We start from the raw sequence: 16,605 nt of genomic DNA on the forward strand, positions 1-16,605 counted from the left end.
AAATGTCCCGTCCCCGATTGTTTTGCCTGTGTAGGCGTCGACAATATCCAATGTTATGTGACTTCAGGCCAACGTATGCTGAACGACTACTATGTCCAACTACCCGTAGAAAAAATGAAATGCTACTGCCAAAGACCTCTCATCATGAGCATGTCCAGATCAGAAAAGAACCCGGGCAAGTTTTGCTTCAGGTGTTCCAAGCGCCAATGCGACATCTTTCAATGGGCCGATGAATACCCTCAAACAAAGGTCAGAGCCTGGTTAGAAGAGGGTCGAAAACTTTGGTTAGAACCCCACCCACTTCAACCAAGTGTAGAGAGAAGAGATGCTCTGGGTTCCTTCGAAGGGAATTGGGATCGACATGATTTGAGCCCGCGGACCAAGTTCAATCTAGACCGACTACTCCGAGAAAACACCCCCCAAGAATTTCACCAACAGTACATGTATGACTAATTCACCCCCAAAGAACGTTTGTACCTGGAACAAAGGGGTTTGCCTCCGCCCAAGTGAACGTAGCAAGCTTTCATTGGTCACCCATTTTTTCATAAAAAGGCAGTCCAAAAAAGTCGACCGTCAGTTTCAAACATGGAAGGGATACAGAACAATCTTTGCTTCATTTTGGATTTAGAAGGTTTTTTTCATCAACAAGACCTTTCAAGTCAGAGAACTGGGTTATTACACTTGGAACCGAGAGAATGGAAGACACGCTTTCAGCATCCCCATCCCTTACAAAGAGTTGAGCGTCAAAGACAAACGAACGGTGAATTTTGCGATAAAGAAGATCCATGGATTGAGCTATCAACCCTTCAAGGCAGAAGGTTTTCAACCCCCCGAAGTCCTCGAATACCTGATCCAGAATATCTACTCTAGGTACAAAGAAGGGCAGAGAACAGTGGTGGGGTACAAGGGAGGACACGTGGAAAAAGATTTGTTAAAGAAACTGAATATTCCTTCGCTCGATCTAGAAACATTTGGTTGCCCCAAATACGACAAACTCAGACACATCATTTCAAGTGAACGTTTATTACCCAGCTGCGGTTTTCATCAAGATGAGACTATCCATCATTGTCCTGTTACAGAATGTCATGCTTTCTGGTTTTGGTTGACAAACATTTTTCAATAAAGTTCTCTTATATCACATTGTGTCTTCAAAATCTACGGAAGTACTCAAATAATTTGTCCATGTCCGACAGACGCACTTCCATCTCTTCTTTGGCCCTCTGCCTCTCAACACTATTCCCATACTCCTCGTCAATCTTGACCAAACGACCTCGACACTTTTGAAATTTAAGGATGACTCTCAAGATCAGATTCATCTTCCTCTTCAATAAGTTCTGCGCCTCGGCACTTCTAGCGCGTCGTTTCTTGGACTGCACGCGTTCCCATTCGTCACTCAACCGTTCCAAAGTCACATCCAGCTCCGCCAAAATAGTACAGTACGATCGCGTAATCGGCATCTTGAAAAAAGAAAGAATCACGCGCCGCGCCATCCTCTTTAATCAACACCTCCACCAATCAAAATCATCCTTCTCCATGACGGCACCGGAGGGGGATACCCCCCATCCCCCCTCCACTGGGCACACCAAAAAAATCACATGACACCCCTCTATTTAAACGAGCGAACTAGAGCACATGTCGTGATTTTCCATCATGGCTTCCAGGCAAAGTCTACGATTGCAAGACATGGGACCCGAACTCTCCCTGTTCAAAGACCTATGTTTCATCTGTTTATTGGAATTAGACATCCAATCCGTCGTACGTTGCCGCGTCATGCCATGTTGCGGAAAATGTCTACACAAACGATGCTTCAAAAAGGCCAACGAACAAAGCTTCCAATGTGGACATTGTCGACGTCCCTCCCTCGACGATAGTAATGATACCATCAGCGTTGACGACGATCTCCGAGCCAACGAACACTTGGCGGACAGTCCCGACAACCCACCGATTTGGGTGTTACCCCCCGACCTCGCAGGTCCCGCGCCCTTGGAACGCGCCCGAAACGCCAACAGCGATCACCGAGCCAGTGCCATGGCGCACACCCTTCACCAAGAAGGGATGAGCTCCTGGGACGCTCTACCTTTTCCCATCGATCCTTTAGTTTGGTACATCTTCTGGGTCCAACTGGATTGGTTCATCTCCACCTCCCCCGATGGTAGAAACCCTGTCTACATTCACGCGTCGGTCAACACCCCCATTGAAGCCACCCAAGAAGTCAGAAAAACATTTTACCGATTGGTCAGCAAAATCATTCCCGGGGCCGTGTATCCATGCCTGCAAGAAATCGTGCACCGAGAACACTTCACTCACATTGCGGATTACGAAAGGAATGGACGAAGGTACCCTTTCAACAGAAACGAAGTCACCGTCACGAACATTCGTATGACGCGATTTTGGTCACCCGAATACCATGACGACGCTCCCTACACCAGCAGATTAACCTGGACGCAAGTGGGATTGTAAATAAAAAAATTTGAAATCTGATCACGTGGTCTGTGTCTGTGTGACGTCACTTCCGGTCCCCAGACCCTCACGCCCTCGCGTCCAACCCTGCGCGGCCACGTTTGGCCGAGCTCGCCCCAGACCTCGCTAAAAAGCATTAGTGCAACCGCTCACCTGAGCCGAAAATCCTGCACGCTGATTGGTCCAGACGCGTCACGTGAACAAAATAACGCGCTCTGATTGGTTGGGTCTCAAACCGCGCCCCTATACTACTTATGGCATGCTAAAACTAAGAAAATTTTTAAAATGGAAAAACCAAAACAGTCCTTGGAATCGTTGGGAATCTCCATCAAAACTTTTCAGGGGTTTAAGGGATTCTTTCCGTGGCAATTACGTAACAATTTCTGACTTCATGTAATTTAGCGCTCTTGAGCCTAACCGAAACAGACATGGTGAATTGATAGTATCCTTAGCTCAAAAGATTCGTCTACACTACATATTAAAGTAATTCTTGAAATGGACTGGTATTTCTTAATAAACATAGAATACTCTCAGGGCGTTTGAACATGTCTTTTTCTTGAAATTGTCATATTCTCTACCTGAGAGTTCAACCATAAGTTTCCTAAGTGTCGAGAACATGGTGATCCTATAAAAGACCAAACTGATTTGTGGAATTGGTTGGCATTTCCAAGCAAACACAGCACACTCTCAAGATGTCTGAATAACGCTTTCTATCGAAAATCTGTGACAATTTCAGACTTCAGGGCATTTAGTCAAGAAAGTTTTATAGTCAATAGTTAGTCTAGGCAGAAAAAAAATCAACCATGTTATGCCCAAATTATGAAAAGAATTAAGACATGTTAATGTCAAGAACAAGTAATTCACCTTCACTTGTGGTGCAAACTGTTCTTTGTCCCTCAACGGCAATTAAGGTAACTCAGTATCCGTAGTAGCTCGTTGTGAAAAGCTTTAAAACCACTTAAGACACTTAACGATGAAGTGAAATTGAATTCTAGATCACGCAAACCAACTTCAGACTAACTGGTATGGTAATAGCGGCATTACGTAACATTGTTCTATTCTATCAGCTGTTGTTTCGAGTCGGTCAGCCATGTTGTATGCACTACAATAGTTATTCTTTTCAGATTATTAGCTATAAGCCTGGAGGAGAATGCGGTCTCGAATTCTAACTGTATAATAAAAAACTACACAACTATATTTATTCGGCTTTTTCTGTCCATTATAATATTTATACATTACTGCGGCATTATAGAGGTATTTTGTCGGGGAGGAAAAAGTAGTAAACGAATTTTGCGAATTCGCTGGTGTTCAATTAGCCAGAAGTCTATCATATTGAGATAATATCTTGTGACATAACATCCATTGTGTAGTATGCGGGAAAACTCGTGTATGGCTATAACTGGATATTCAACACTAATTAAACGGCCACCCTCGGGGAAATGGATAGTGTCCGCTTAAGGTGGCTCAAAACAGTTTCCAGCGGTTAGATTTTGATGGGTCATTGAGCCACTCATTATCACTTGATGCTACAACCATGGTATCAGAATAGTGCCCAATCAGTGGTGAACACGTTGTTGTCATTTTCGTGACACAGTACGTTACCATAGCAATAGTATGGCCTGCTAAAAACACTTCAATTTACGGCTTTAGGGGCTCATAATTCATAAACAGCATGGTGATTTTTTCTTATCAAATGTTAATAGGTATGATAAGACGCAACTTTGGGCAAAGTTTAAAAAACGTCCGTATAAAATATTGAGCCACCTTAAATTTTCGAGACTTACATTACCTTTGACCAAAATTGGCACCATCTATACTCAAGTTCTGCAGAATGTAAAAGATATTTCCAATGATACCCAGATCGGAGTGATCGGCTCAATGGAGCCTGAAATACGCACGAAAATGTTCAGAAATTTGCGTGAAAAACTTGCAGCAAAATTTCCTGCCACTAAACTTAACTACTCCATCTTAACAGTTGCCCGTCTCCATGATGCTTTCTCAGAAATTTTCCACTGGAGGCAAGTCCGGTAGAAGGTTAATCACTGCAGCAAAAGGAAAAGAAAAAGACAGAAAGGAGAGGCGGAAAAAAATAAAAAATAGAAACCGAAAAGCCTAAAGTTGAAGGTCACTTTCTCGCCCAAATCTCGAAATTTTAATCTCTGTGCATGCCCGAGCAAAAATGTCGTAAAAACGCGATGCTAGCGGAGAGAAAGGCATACTGCCATTTTGCAAATACTTTTTTGAGTAAATTGGAGCTAATTTGGCCCACATTTAGGCTGAAAATCTCCAAAATGTCCAAAAAAATACGTTTTTGGCAAAAAGCTCTGGGAGTCATTAGGTTAATAGAGGTAACACATAAGGACCAAAAACTGTTCATTTGGTTTATTTTATGAGATCTGAAAAGTTTATGCAAGTCTCCTAAATTGTCTTGCGCGCAGGGTTGTCAAATTTGAAATAGCAGGTCTGGAGTATGTAAATTTGTTATCGTTCTTATTATTTTGTATAATCACAAATAAACAAATGACGCTGAAAGATATCCTTTCTTTGCGGAGGCGATGTCATCCACTATTGCAATAGACCTATTAGGAAAATTCTTTCAAATAGTATTGCTGCAACGTTTTCATGAATATGATCTTGAACATGATGACACTTCAGTCATAGTCTAAAACTGAAGAGAAAGAGTAACACTTGTTTAGTGTCTAAAAAAACTGTTTGCATTCCATCTAGGGGCGTTCCATTTAAAGGGTTTTCTTTTGCTGTCCTTAGTCTATATTAAATGTCATTCAAGTCAAATCGATACATTAAATTTATCGGCTGAAAATCGTGGAAAACGCACTTAAAATGCTTCAGTTTTCCAACATTTTCTGGGGTGACCCCCCCCCCCCCCCCGCCTAGTTAAATAAGCCCTTCAGTCCTATGTTTGCTATTGGACGGTCACTCACAGAACCCTAGCTTAAAACCTGATTCACTGCATGGCTACAATGAATTTTATTACAAGGGTAATAAATCAATAAAATTGATATTTCCCTAAACATCAAACCAAAATAGCAATGCAGCCCCATTTAGGCAATAGCACTTGGATGCATCTGATAATTGGCTCTGTTTCCCCCGAGTATAATTTTGACAGGAAAGCAAAACGACAGTGTAAAAGTTTAAAAAAATATATTTGTTTGAACAGGCATTCAGATTCTGGCGAGGGTGTCAAGATTATGATTGCTGCTGTACAAAAAAAATTGGTGCAATGGACTTGCCCCCTAAAAAAACAACATCCTGCTGATGCAGTGGACGTGAAAGAAAATTCCTGCGATCTGAAAGACCGTCCTTTATAATGTAGGCTTCCAATAATAATTTTCTAATAATTAAGTGATGTGTTTTTTCTCCACTGAGACTGTGTACTACAGGAACTGGGTGAGCCAATTAATTATTAAAATTGTTATTAAATTACGCCAAAAATTAAAAATTAAGCTTGAAGTAAGTTATATGATGTACATCATTTTACCTTCACTACACGTAGAAAATCGAAAACACACGCAAGTTTTGATGCATGTGTGCATTTGGTCAGCCAAGCAAGGATATGTTTCAATTGACGTATAAATAACATTACAGCTGAATGGATAAACAATTTATCCTACATGTACCAAAGCTGAACACGTAAACCCCTAAAAAGTTGGGAAATAGGGACCATGTATCCCTGGCCATTAACATTAATGCAGTGGCACTAATGGAATCTAAGAGCAAATCAAAATCAATGTAGAGCTTTCTTTGCATGTAGCTAGGGTTACTGATCGTTGCAGAAAAAAAGTTCATGTTGCAAAAAGTTGTTGGGAGGGCTGGAGGCCCTATTACCAATTTCCCAGTATTTTGCCTCCACTACTCAGCCGGACACACATCGTGATTAAATCGGGCGCGTTGGACAGCCAAGCCATCATAGAGTTAAAAAGAAAGGGCTTGAGTTAAAGTGACAATTATTTTGAAACCCCTAATCTGCTTGCTAGAGAGTCTTTTACGTTAGTGTTCTTGGCAGAGACTGAGGCCCAACGGACGACCATGACGTTCCAGATTCCTACCAGACACACCAGAGTTCGCTGCCAAAGTCGCACCACCTGATCTGGCAGAGTGTGGAATATAGAAATATCTGGTACAATGTTGCGAAAAGGTTTCTTAAAGCACTCTCTATAGGTGGAATAACTAATGGCTTAGTGAGTGAAACGAGGCGCTTGCGATTATAAGAAGATGGTATAGGTCTAAAAAGGTAACCATCGGAATCAAAAGAAAGGCGAGAATTTTCCATGTATAATTTAAGCAAGGTCACAGGACAAATATTAGAGCCTGACTCCGCAATGACCACGGACTGACCCTGCCTTAGCTGATCGGCTTTACTCTTTTCGATGAAGACAGAAATAAAACCTTCACCAAAGTGAACGTCTTTGCTACGAATAAATAACAACTCGGAAAACCTAATAAAGCTCGAAAAGGCTAGAACAAACACGATCTAGTTAGGCAGCTGTAAAAGATCATTCATGTCAGTTTTTTCAACTAATGTCCTGAAATGTTGTCTCAAGAAGTTCCTTTGGGCGCTTAGCTAGGACAGACGCAAGACGAGCGGCACCTTCTTTTACTGCTATGATGGTGACGTGGTTTCTTGGCGAACACAGGCCTGCCAGTTTCGAAATGTATTTAAACATACCGAGAGCCGAAGCTCCCATGTTTGTAATCAAAATATCGAAGAAGACATCCCCACAGCATTGGAGGTTTTCCTTTGCTTTGAAACGAAACGAAACGAAACGACATGAACAGATCCTCCACGAAAACATCCACGCAACGGGCGAGTAATATACGCGGAAGAACCGGGTACAATGTCTAAAACTAAACTTAAGAGAGATTACCTTAGGTATAAGGCCTATATGGAGGATTCACTCTGTGGGGGATTCACTCTCTTACCTTGATAATCTCTTGAAAGTAGTTAGTAACATTAGCCTCACACTTGAGGAGAAGGAGACTCAATCCTATTGACTTTTTCTATTTCATTGGATATTTCCAGGATCTTTTATGTATGCAAGCAAACTGGTGCGTAAAAGAGTTACAGTTCTTCCATCGCAAAATGATCGGCACAATGATCTGCACTCAATTAACCGTTATCTACACTCATAGAGTAAAATAGATATGAATACTAGAGCAAACGGTTTTAAGTAAAAAATTTTATCCTGAGTGATACCGCACGAATCGCCGCAACAAGGTTTCGTGACTGGTTGTAATATTCCCATGCCCCGAGAAAACTTCAGAGTGATCATGGGAGAAGAGACAACTGTTCTAAGCCGAACAACCTCACCTTATGGACATCTCATAGCTGTAAGGTACTCAGTTACGGCAGCATTACACATGAGGAGAAGGAGACTCGATCCAGTCCTGTTGACTTTTCCTATTTCATAGGATATTTCCAGGATCTTTTATGTATGCAAGCAAACTAGTACGTAAAAGAGTCATAGTTCTTCCATCGCAAAATGATCGGCACAATGATCTGCACTCAATTAACCGTTATCTACATTCATACAGTAAAATAAACATGAATACTTCAGAAAACGGCTTTTGAAATGTTATCCGGAGTGATGCCGAACGAATCGCGGCAAAACCCCTTCGAGATCAGCGGCCTTCCGTTAAAAGGGAAGAGTCGGCTTAAAGGAAATTCGTCGCTACGTGAACTTTTTATACGTGTTTCTATTGAATTATAAAAACACTTGTTCCTGAACAATGCCACATCTTGAATGATGCTGTAGCCTGTTCCTGGTGCTCGGTCAGTGGGCATGATCGAAAAAAGTGGCCAAGCGGGTTCTGGTAGAAAAAGTGAGCAAGAGCCTGGAACAGGCTGATGATGCTGCAACTGTCCTGCATTGCCATGTTGTAATGGCTCCTATTTCTTAAGCCTCCAAGAATTTCAAGGCTGCATTATAGTCTTTTCATCTCTTTAAGTTCTCATCATATTCCAACTAAAAAACAACCCTCCACTAAATGTCACCAAATAAATATTGCAGCATAGCACTCAAAATAAATGACAGCAAATGCTAAAAAGTATGTTAGAATGCTGAAATGCTGTAAAGACAATCAGACATTTATTCTATTTAATTAAATTTTTTTAATTTTCACAAGTTTTATTCCTATTAGCTCTTTTTATTTATTCTGCTTTTATAATCATCTCCTGCTCTTCACAGGTCCACATCAGCCTATAGTTTCTATTATGACTCTATGTGCCATTTAGGCCATCAAATATTTTTGCTTGCACATTTGTCCTTGGACATTATCTGTTCCTATCTTCTCGGAATGGATGATGTCAATGGAGTGGACACTGAATGAAGGCTACTTTTCATAAAACCTGCTTTACCAAATAAAGGAATGATTGATTAACTGAATCAATTTCTCCCTCAGACTCCAGAGGCCTATAAGCTTCATCCTCCTCCACTGTGCTTAGCAGCTATGCTCTCATTCTGACCATATATGGCCACACATGTCGTGCCTGATCCATTGTTAGTGGTTTTATTTGTGGTTAGTGTGAAAGCAGTCAGCGCTGAAAACCTTGATGTTAGCCCCAGAGAATTTTCCCTCTTTTGCTCTGTTTTGTGTCTTCATGTCTCAAAGTTCAGTTATCCTTGTGTAAAAATGGTTGAATTTCACCAATCTAGCTTTTTCTTCATTATGGTGTTTAAGTCAATAAGGTTGGTGACATCTATTTTAGTTGCTGATATAACAGAAAAGTCACATTTTTTTAACTTCACACCAATTAATTGAAACTATCGTAAATTTGGGATCTCAAATTAATTCCAAATTGAACTTGTCAACTGATTTACACTGACAATCAAGCTGTGGTAAGCCTTTGTATGACTCTGTGCCTTTAAAGAAAATATCTTGGGCTGTTAATCAATGGGAGTTTAACTAGAGGTGTGGAAAAGTGCTTAAGGGGGTGCAAAAATGAAGCAGGAACTTGTAAATTTGACAGCATGATTAAACATATGAAACAAATCGTAGCTGTCATATGCATGTCTTGACAGGTGATAAAGAAACTTTTAAAAATCTAAACTAAGGTGAGTTAAAAAATCCATGCCAGTTCATCATCTGGGGAGGGGGGAGGGGGCATTAGCTTTCAAAGGGAAAATGTTCATCAGAATCCCTAAGTGCTGCCCAGTGTGGCATTCTGGAAGGAAATTTGTGCATTATGATATGTTCCTTCCAGTGACATTCCCTGCAAAAAAACGAGAAGTGTCTTTGTGTGGACTGCGACTTTTAGATGAATAGATAGGGACTATTAGCTGATTATGACCTTGCAAATCAATAGATTCTGATGGATCTATTGGATTAACAGCATTTATCAATTTTTAAAATATCGAATTCCAAACCAAAATCAGGGAAAAGTTAGTCACAGTTAGGTCCCGGCAAGGAACTAAGCTGAGTTTTTCATGTAACACAGCTATGTATGATCAAGAGAAAATATGGTCTCTTGGTATAATATTTGCTGCATACCTAGCATATAAAAGAAAATTAAGGCTCCTCTTTCTCAAATAAAACCAAAATAAAATAGAACCGAATCACTAATCAAGCCATAACTATTAACCAAATTACGGATATTGCTCTGAAGGTAAACTGTAGTACGACAAAGGTGAAAACTTACCTAATCTGGCTATCTGAAACATGGCTGTTCTTTCCACACAGCCATTATTTGCACTTTGAAGGGATTGATGAGACGAACCACGAGCACCCAAGAACTGAAATTCCACATACAAGAAGCCAAGTATACTCTCTGTCGAACCTCCTATTCTTGGGTCAAAATAGCTCTGCTTCGCTATGCAGTGGCCCTCGAAAGGTCAACCAGCTAACAGTTTTGCTCGACAAATTGGCTTCAAAACAGAAAGTTCTCGATCAAATTATCTACCTTTTGAATATTTTGGCCACCAAAAAGTACCAAATAAAGATTCCTCAATGTAATATAAACCACATATTAACGAAACTAAGAAAATGGAGCAGAATATCGGAGCGAAATTCCGCATTTTTATTAACCTCTTGTACTTCACCCATTGGGCGCCATTTTGAATTTCATCCAAGCGAAACGTGACGTCACACTGGCAGTGATGATTCGACCAATGTTTTGCTTGGAGACGCCCCCTCCCTCCTGGGTAAAGTATTTAAAGTGTAAACTCAATTCGGTTCAATTGACTTTGGATGACCATATTTTTACTGCTCATTGTAAAAGTGACTAGAAAGAATTGAGCCTTAACCCAGGAATCTTTCTGTTTTTTTTTTTTTTCTTTTCATCTAGAGGATCTGGAACTCCTCTCACTGTTGTTGTTTATTAATTATACACCGTAGGTCTTCGGAAGATTTGATTCAGAAATATCGTACAAAAATTGATAAGCTTAAATGAAGTTATTGCAGTATAGTCATTTGTTATATCCTTCCACATTTAATATATTTCCTGATGACAACACAGAGTGTCATCTTAATTATTAACTCTTTTACAATGAAATACAAGAAGAAGAAAAAGAAAACTTAATAGAAATAAAAAGCCATCTGTGAGAGAGTATACATCAGACTGTCATTCCTATTTAAGTGTTGTCCACATGTAGAAATTATTCCTGCTAACATGGGGGCTAGAGAGGTGCAAGACTACAATAATATTAGGTTTTTTTATGTATAAGAGAGCCACGGCCTTGAGACATAACAGTAATTGTCGGGTCCTCAGCTTCTTAAAGGACCCTAGTCAGCCTCTGCTATTTTCGATGCCATCAAAATTATTGATATTGCATGGTGAGGCAAAGTCTTGTTGCTTTACTGTAAGTTTTGTTCCTGAAAGTATGTCCCTTTATCTTTAGTAGCTTCACAGCGATTTTCTTTGCTTTGACATGCTCCGAATAAAGCATAAAAGCCAACCTCTTGTATGTAAACAAAAACAAAGATGTGGCTGACTAGGGCCCTTTAAGGGGGGGGGGGGGGTTAGATGGCTCCAATGCATTGGGAACGAGTGTTAAAGAAAATTAAAAGCACAACTATCGAGGTTACCTCTGCTGCACCCTGCCCCCCCCCCCCCCCTGTTCCATATCCAGTACCCATTTATACATCTGGGTGAGGAGAGGCACTATGACAGTATGAACACAATGCAATGATCCACAATAGGGGTCCATTGCACCAACCATTGGGTCATCGTGCTTCCTCCTCCATAAGGTTAGAGTGGAGGTTACCCTAACATGACAGTTACAAGTCTAATAACCTTCTACAGGGGCAATTTGAGTGTGTTGAAACCTTTTTAACATTGCGTAACCGATAGCAACTTAAGGCGCCTTTAGGCGACTTAGGGCGACTTAACGCGACTTAGGGCGACTTAAGGCGACTTAAGGCGACTTAAGGCGACTTTAGGCGACTTAAGGTCCCAGAGTAGGTCTCCACATGGTCGTAAGGCCATGCATGATTTACAATCCTTGTGCCTTTAGCAGCTGTTTTGAAGTTCCTTATATGTTTAAGTTCCACTGTTATCCATCGTGGATGTGTTCTCTCCATGCTTTGCAGGTCGAGATACATTCGCAAAATTTGGGAGACAAGCATGGGAGCAATTATTAATGACATGAATAGTAAATAGAACATGACATGAATAGAAATAGCCGCAAGCAGCAAGCTGTTTTATTCTGGCTATAAGGTCTCTAATTAAGGTGTTCCGCGTACCTTATATACTCGCTCAACGCGCAGTGAACAAATATACCAGTTATCTCTCCAAGTAAACTGTCAAACCAATCGATCCATAGATCTATTACTTAGTCGAGTTACATAACCACTTTTGTTGAATTTCTTTGTTGTATGTTGGAAACAGTCTAAACGCCGACTACTGGCGCCAATTTTGGTTTTTATTGTCAAATATAAGAAAGCAATTAAATGTGAGACATGGAAACTGCAGACTTAATTCTATTCGTCGATTTAACCCGCTGTATGTAAAAACACGCCAATGGTTGTTGGAAAAGTCACAGCCCAAGAGGCTGGATGGAAACTCTCTGATCCACGGCTGTGCAATGGGCAGTCCAGTTAGCCCCATTGTTGCTAACCTCTGTATGGAAGTGATCGAGGATTTAGCTATCAGTACCTCACCAGTCCCACCAAGGGTTTGGAAACGATATGTTGACGACAGCTTTGTGATTATCAAGAAGGACGCCGTTTCTTCCTTCCACGATACTCTCAACGCCTGTGATCCCAAAATCTCTTTCACAATCGAACTTGAAAACAACGGCTAAATTGCCTTCTTAGACACCTTGGTTTCCAGAAGAAATGGAGTTGCCTTTATTGATATATTTCGGAAGCCAACCCATACTGACCGTTATTTGGATTTCTCTTCCCATCATGCAAAAGAACACAAAATCAGCACGGCCTCGACCCTCCTGTTCCGGGCATCCAACCTCCCTAGTAGCTTTGAAGGAAAAACACGTGAAACCAATCATGTTAGGGCCGCGTTAGAAGCTAATGGTTACCCACCGGCTGTTATTTCTAACATCCTCAATAAGAAGCCACTCCCATCTACAGTTCCTCCACCAGAAGAACTGGTTTCTATGTTCTTCAAATGGGCTGATCCATCTAATACGTACCAGGGTTTTACATGTCTCTCTTACATCAGCGGCCTAACCGAGCCCCTCACAAGACTACTCCGCAAAAATGATATCCGAGTTGTCAACAAACCACTTAAAACCCTTCAACAAGAATTCCCGTCACCAAAGTTCAGACAACCCTCAGATTTTCAATGTAATGTTGTTTACAAAATTCCATGTAAAGACTGCCCTTGGAATTACATAGGAGAAACCGGAAGATGCTTCCAAACCCGAAAAAAGGAACATCGACGAAACTTGAGGAACTATTCAAATGGCTCTAATGTTGCCAACCATGCGTGGCAAAACAATCACTCCATTGATTTCGACAATGCTTGTGCCATTGACAAAGGCAATTACCGCGTTCGAAAAACACTAGAATCTTGGCACACAGCAAAAACCGTCGACGCGGATAACAACTCAAAACCGTTGCCTAGGCAATATTCTATTTTATTGTAATCAGGCCTCATTTACATTTTTATCTTCTAGCTTTTTTCACGCTTGTTTTTATCCTCAATTTTTCGCACCCCATTCGTATATATTTTCGCTTCCGCGCCACATTCTTCATTCGTTAAAGGCTATAGACTGATAGCCGAAAGCTTATGTTTTTAATATATTTTTAACCAGAGAACGTTTTTATTCCAATATGTCTTATCCTGGTTACAGTTCTATTTTTACTTGCATATATCTAGTTTGACAAATAGAAGAATACTCTCATTGTTTATTTTTCATAATCATTGAGATAAAATAACAACCATATGTCCGGCTTAGATGCCCCATGCGGTTATAGATTTAACTTGCTTTTATTTTTCTTTAACGCGAAATAAACGAGTGATTTCCCCCTTTTTTTACCCTCACAGTGATTTTCTAAACTATTTCATTTAGGATGTGTATATTATTCATCGTGGTGTAAATCGTGGAATGGATTAAGAATTTCGCCAAAGGCAACCTTGTGATATCTCTTGCGAGTCGCACTGCTATTACTGAAGTAATCGAAGTCTGGTTCGCGTGTTTGGTTGTACATGTAGCGGAGCGGAGTATAATAACATCTAAACTGACGTGGCTTGTTGTTATTTCAGAACAGTGTTCTCCTTTCAATATCATTATGATTAATAGCCTGTAGTAGTTGAGAAGAATCAAAAACACATTATGAACCAAGTGAGTCAGAAAACAGCTGTTCTTGTGACTAATCTAATCGGCCATGACTTCAGTGCTATGCTCCCTGGTTTTAATTGGTATAAAACAGTTTCTATAAAGTGTCTACTCACATGCGACCCGCAGTGAACCAGCTACCGCACGGTATTGGCGGTGTTATTTCGTCGTTATTTCGCATGTTGCTTAGCAAGCTAGCTTAGCGAGGTAAAACTCGATAAACATTGCTTTGCCGCGACGCATTGTGCGTTGTAAACGTACTCGTTGTCGAACAATTTTCGAGCAATGATGCAAGTAAACAAATGACGTTTGTTTTGACATTTCTCTTATAACTGATGAATCATTCTCAGGCGCCTTTGCTTTTGACTTTACAAAAAGAACCGGATCTAGCTATTGTCCTCATGCAACAGAATTGCAACGGAACAAACAATTTAAACCCCTGAAAAGTTCTGTTAGAAATTTCCAACGATTCGAAGGACTTTTTTGGTTTTTCCAGTCTACGAATTTTCTAAGTTTTAGTATGCCATCAAAGGGATGTTTTAAACGCTGAAAAATTTGTAGTCAGACTTTTTCAAACAAACATAGAAAAAGATAAGACTTTTCGTATTGTTATTATTATTATAGTAATTTTTTTTCTCTCCCGCAGACTCATCTGTTTGTTATTAACTATTAGTCTTGTTACATATTATTAGATACCAGTCTTTTTCTTTTTCTTCGCGTTTAAATTTCGATTGTAATCTAGTTAACGGTCACTTCTGAAGATGTTTGTTGTACATACGAAACGTCAAGGAAATTAACTTTGTTTAACATGCGTTTTGGTTCCATGTTTATCACCGCGGTTTGTGTTTTGTTTCTTCTAAAGCTACGATGGCCAAGGAAGAGTGTTTACTGAATCACATTTCACCCTGGATTTTTATTTTCATGGGCTGTAAGACGCCCTCGATATACATTTCTTAGCCAGTTTTCAGCTAGCTCAATAGCATCCTTCGTTTTTAGATATAAGTTTTTTTTAAAATTTGGTATGGAGTTCAGTGCACCAATGACGACATCACAATAGTTGCAAAGAGGGGACATGTATGTTAAAAAAACTTATGATCGTGCAATTTTACTAGTCTAGAACAAGAGTTAATTGCAGTTGTTTTCTCTGCTTTTCGGCTCCAATATTTGTGTCCTTCCGTAGGACACAAAGATGGCGTTTCCATACTGCACTCTATGAATTTGCTTGAACTTCAACGCCCACTCCCCGCCCGCCCCCCATCACGAGCCAGGGCTAACCGGAAGCTCAAATATTCGCCAGGTCTGGTTGCTCTGGGGTGACGTCATTTATCTGCTAAGTTGCTGTCATCCCAAGAATTTTGCGGTTCTATTGTGGTTTTGCGATAATTGCTTTCAATGAGAGAAATTAATAGTGTACAAAAGTAACCTGGTTATTTTCAGATATGATCTGGCCACACAATTGATATTTTATAACAAATTTTCACAACGCGGGAATATTGCGCCTTCATATATACTAAAGACTTCGACTTCGAATGAACCCATCATCGTTCGTTGAAAACGGACACAAAACGAGGTTTGTCTCTGAGTTAGAAGATATGATATTTCTGCTGACGCATTTGTGCGAAATTGAGCCAGTTTCCAATCGAATTTGCCTCGAGGAGTTTCAGAAGATGCGCGGGTTTTCTTTTTCACGGGAAGGGCAACAAAGAAGCGGCCCTGCCTGTTCATTTGGATTGGTTGTCGCTTAAACCATAAAACAGTCGTTGAAAGCCAAACGAAATCGCCTTCCACGATTGATTTATACATGAATTCATTCACCCAAGAGCGACAGAGAGAACCGAGAAAGTGTCTTCAGCTAGCGCCGACCGTGACCAACCTCCTAGAGCATCAAATCAAGACAACAGCTTCAAAACTCAACAAGCCAAACGCACCAAGTTAAGTCATCCGATTAATCCTTTATTTAAATCACAACTTACCGTATTGTCATGCTTTTAGATTGTACGGGGACTAGATAGCTACTAAAATGTTAAATCACTGTTTTTATTCGTGGGTTAGACCCTAGACTGAAGTCCCTGGTACACTAGTTTTCTAATAGACAAAAATCACCACATAGCCACATATTATCCTCGCAGTATTTCTACGTTGCCGAGTGCTACAGGATATTTTACAAAAGCCACAAATTTTCAGTAATGCGTGACATTATAGGAACATGTTATATATCCTCTCTGGTTCATCCAGGCTGAAGTCCATGCAATACAGTTGCTGAGTGCTTCGGGATAAGTAACAAAATCGTCATAGTTATTTTTTCCGTCGTGCGTGACATTATAGGAACGTGTTACATATCCTTTCTGGTTCATCCAGGCTGAAGTCCATGCAATAGAGTTGCTGAGTG

At 40.4% G+C, this 16,605-nt stretch overlaps 1 long non-coding RNA gene and 1 pseudogene across 1 annotated transcript; one reads left to right on the forward strand and one right to left on the reverse strand.

Annotated features, from left to right (window-relative positions):
- Positions 1–9,168: 9,168 nt before the first annotated feature.
- Positions 9,169–10,250, reverse strand: LOC149109608 (uncharacterized). Its single transcript, XR_016208229.1, has 2 exons — positions 10,118–10,250; positions 9,169–9,691 (listed from the first exon to the last, which is right to left on the reverse strand). It is a non-coding gene; the product is annotated as an uncharacterized LOC149109608 (long non-coding RNA).
- A 2,240-nt stretch (positions 10,251–12,490) lies between these two features.
- On the forward strand, positions 12,491–14,380 carry LOC149109609 (uncharacterized; annotated as a pseudogene).
- The last annotated feature ends 2,225 nt before the right edge of the window (positions 14,381–16,605 follow it).

This window comes from Orbicella faveolata, unplaced genomic scaffold, assembly GCF_042242905.1.
Source record: "Orbicella faveolata isolate gen_17 unplaced genomic scaffold, um_ofav_v1 contig_25, whole genome shotgun sequence".
Lineage (NCBI taxonomy): Eukaryota > Metazoa > Cnidaria > Anthozoa > Scleractinia > Merulinidae > Orbicella > Orbicella faveolata.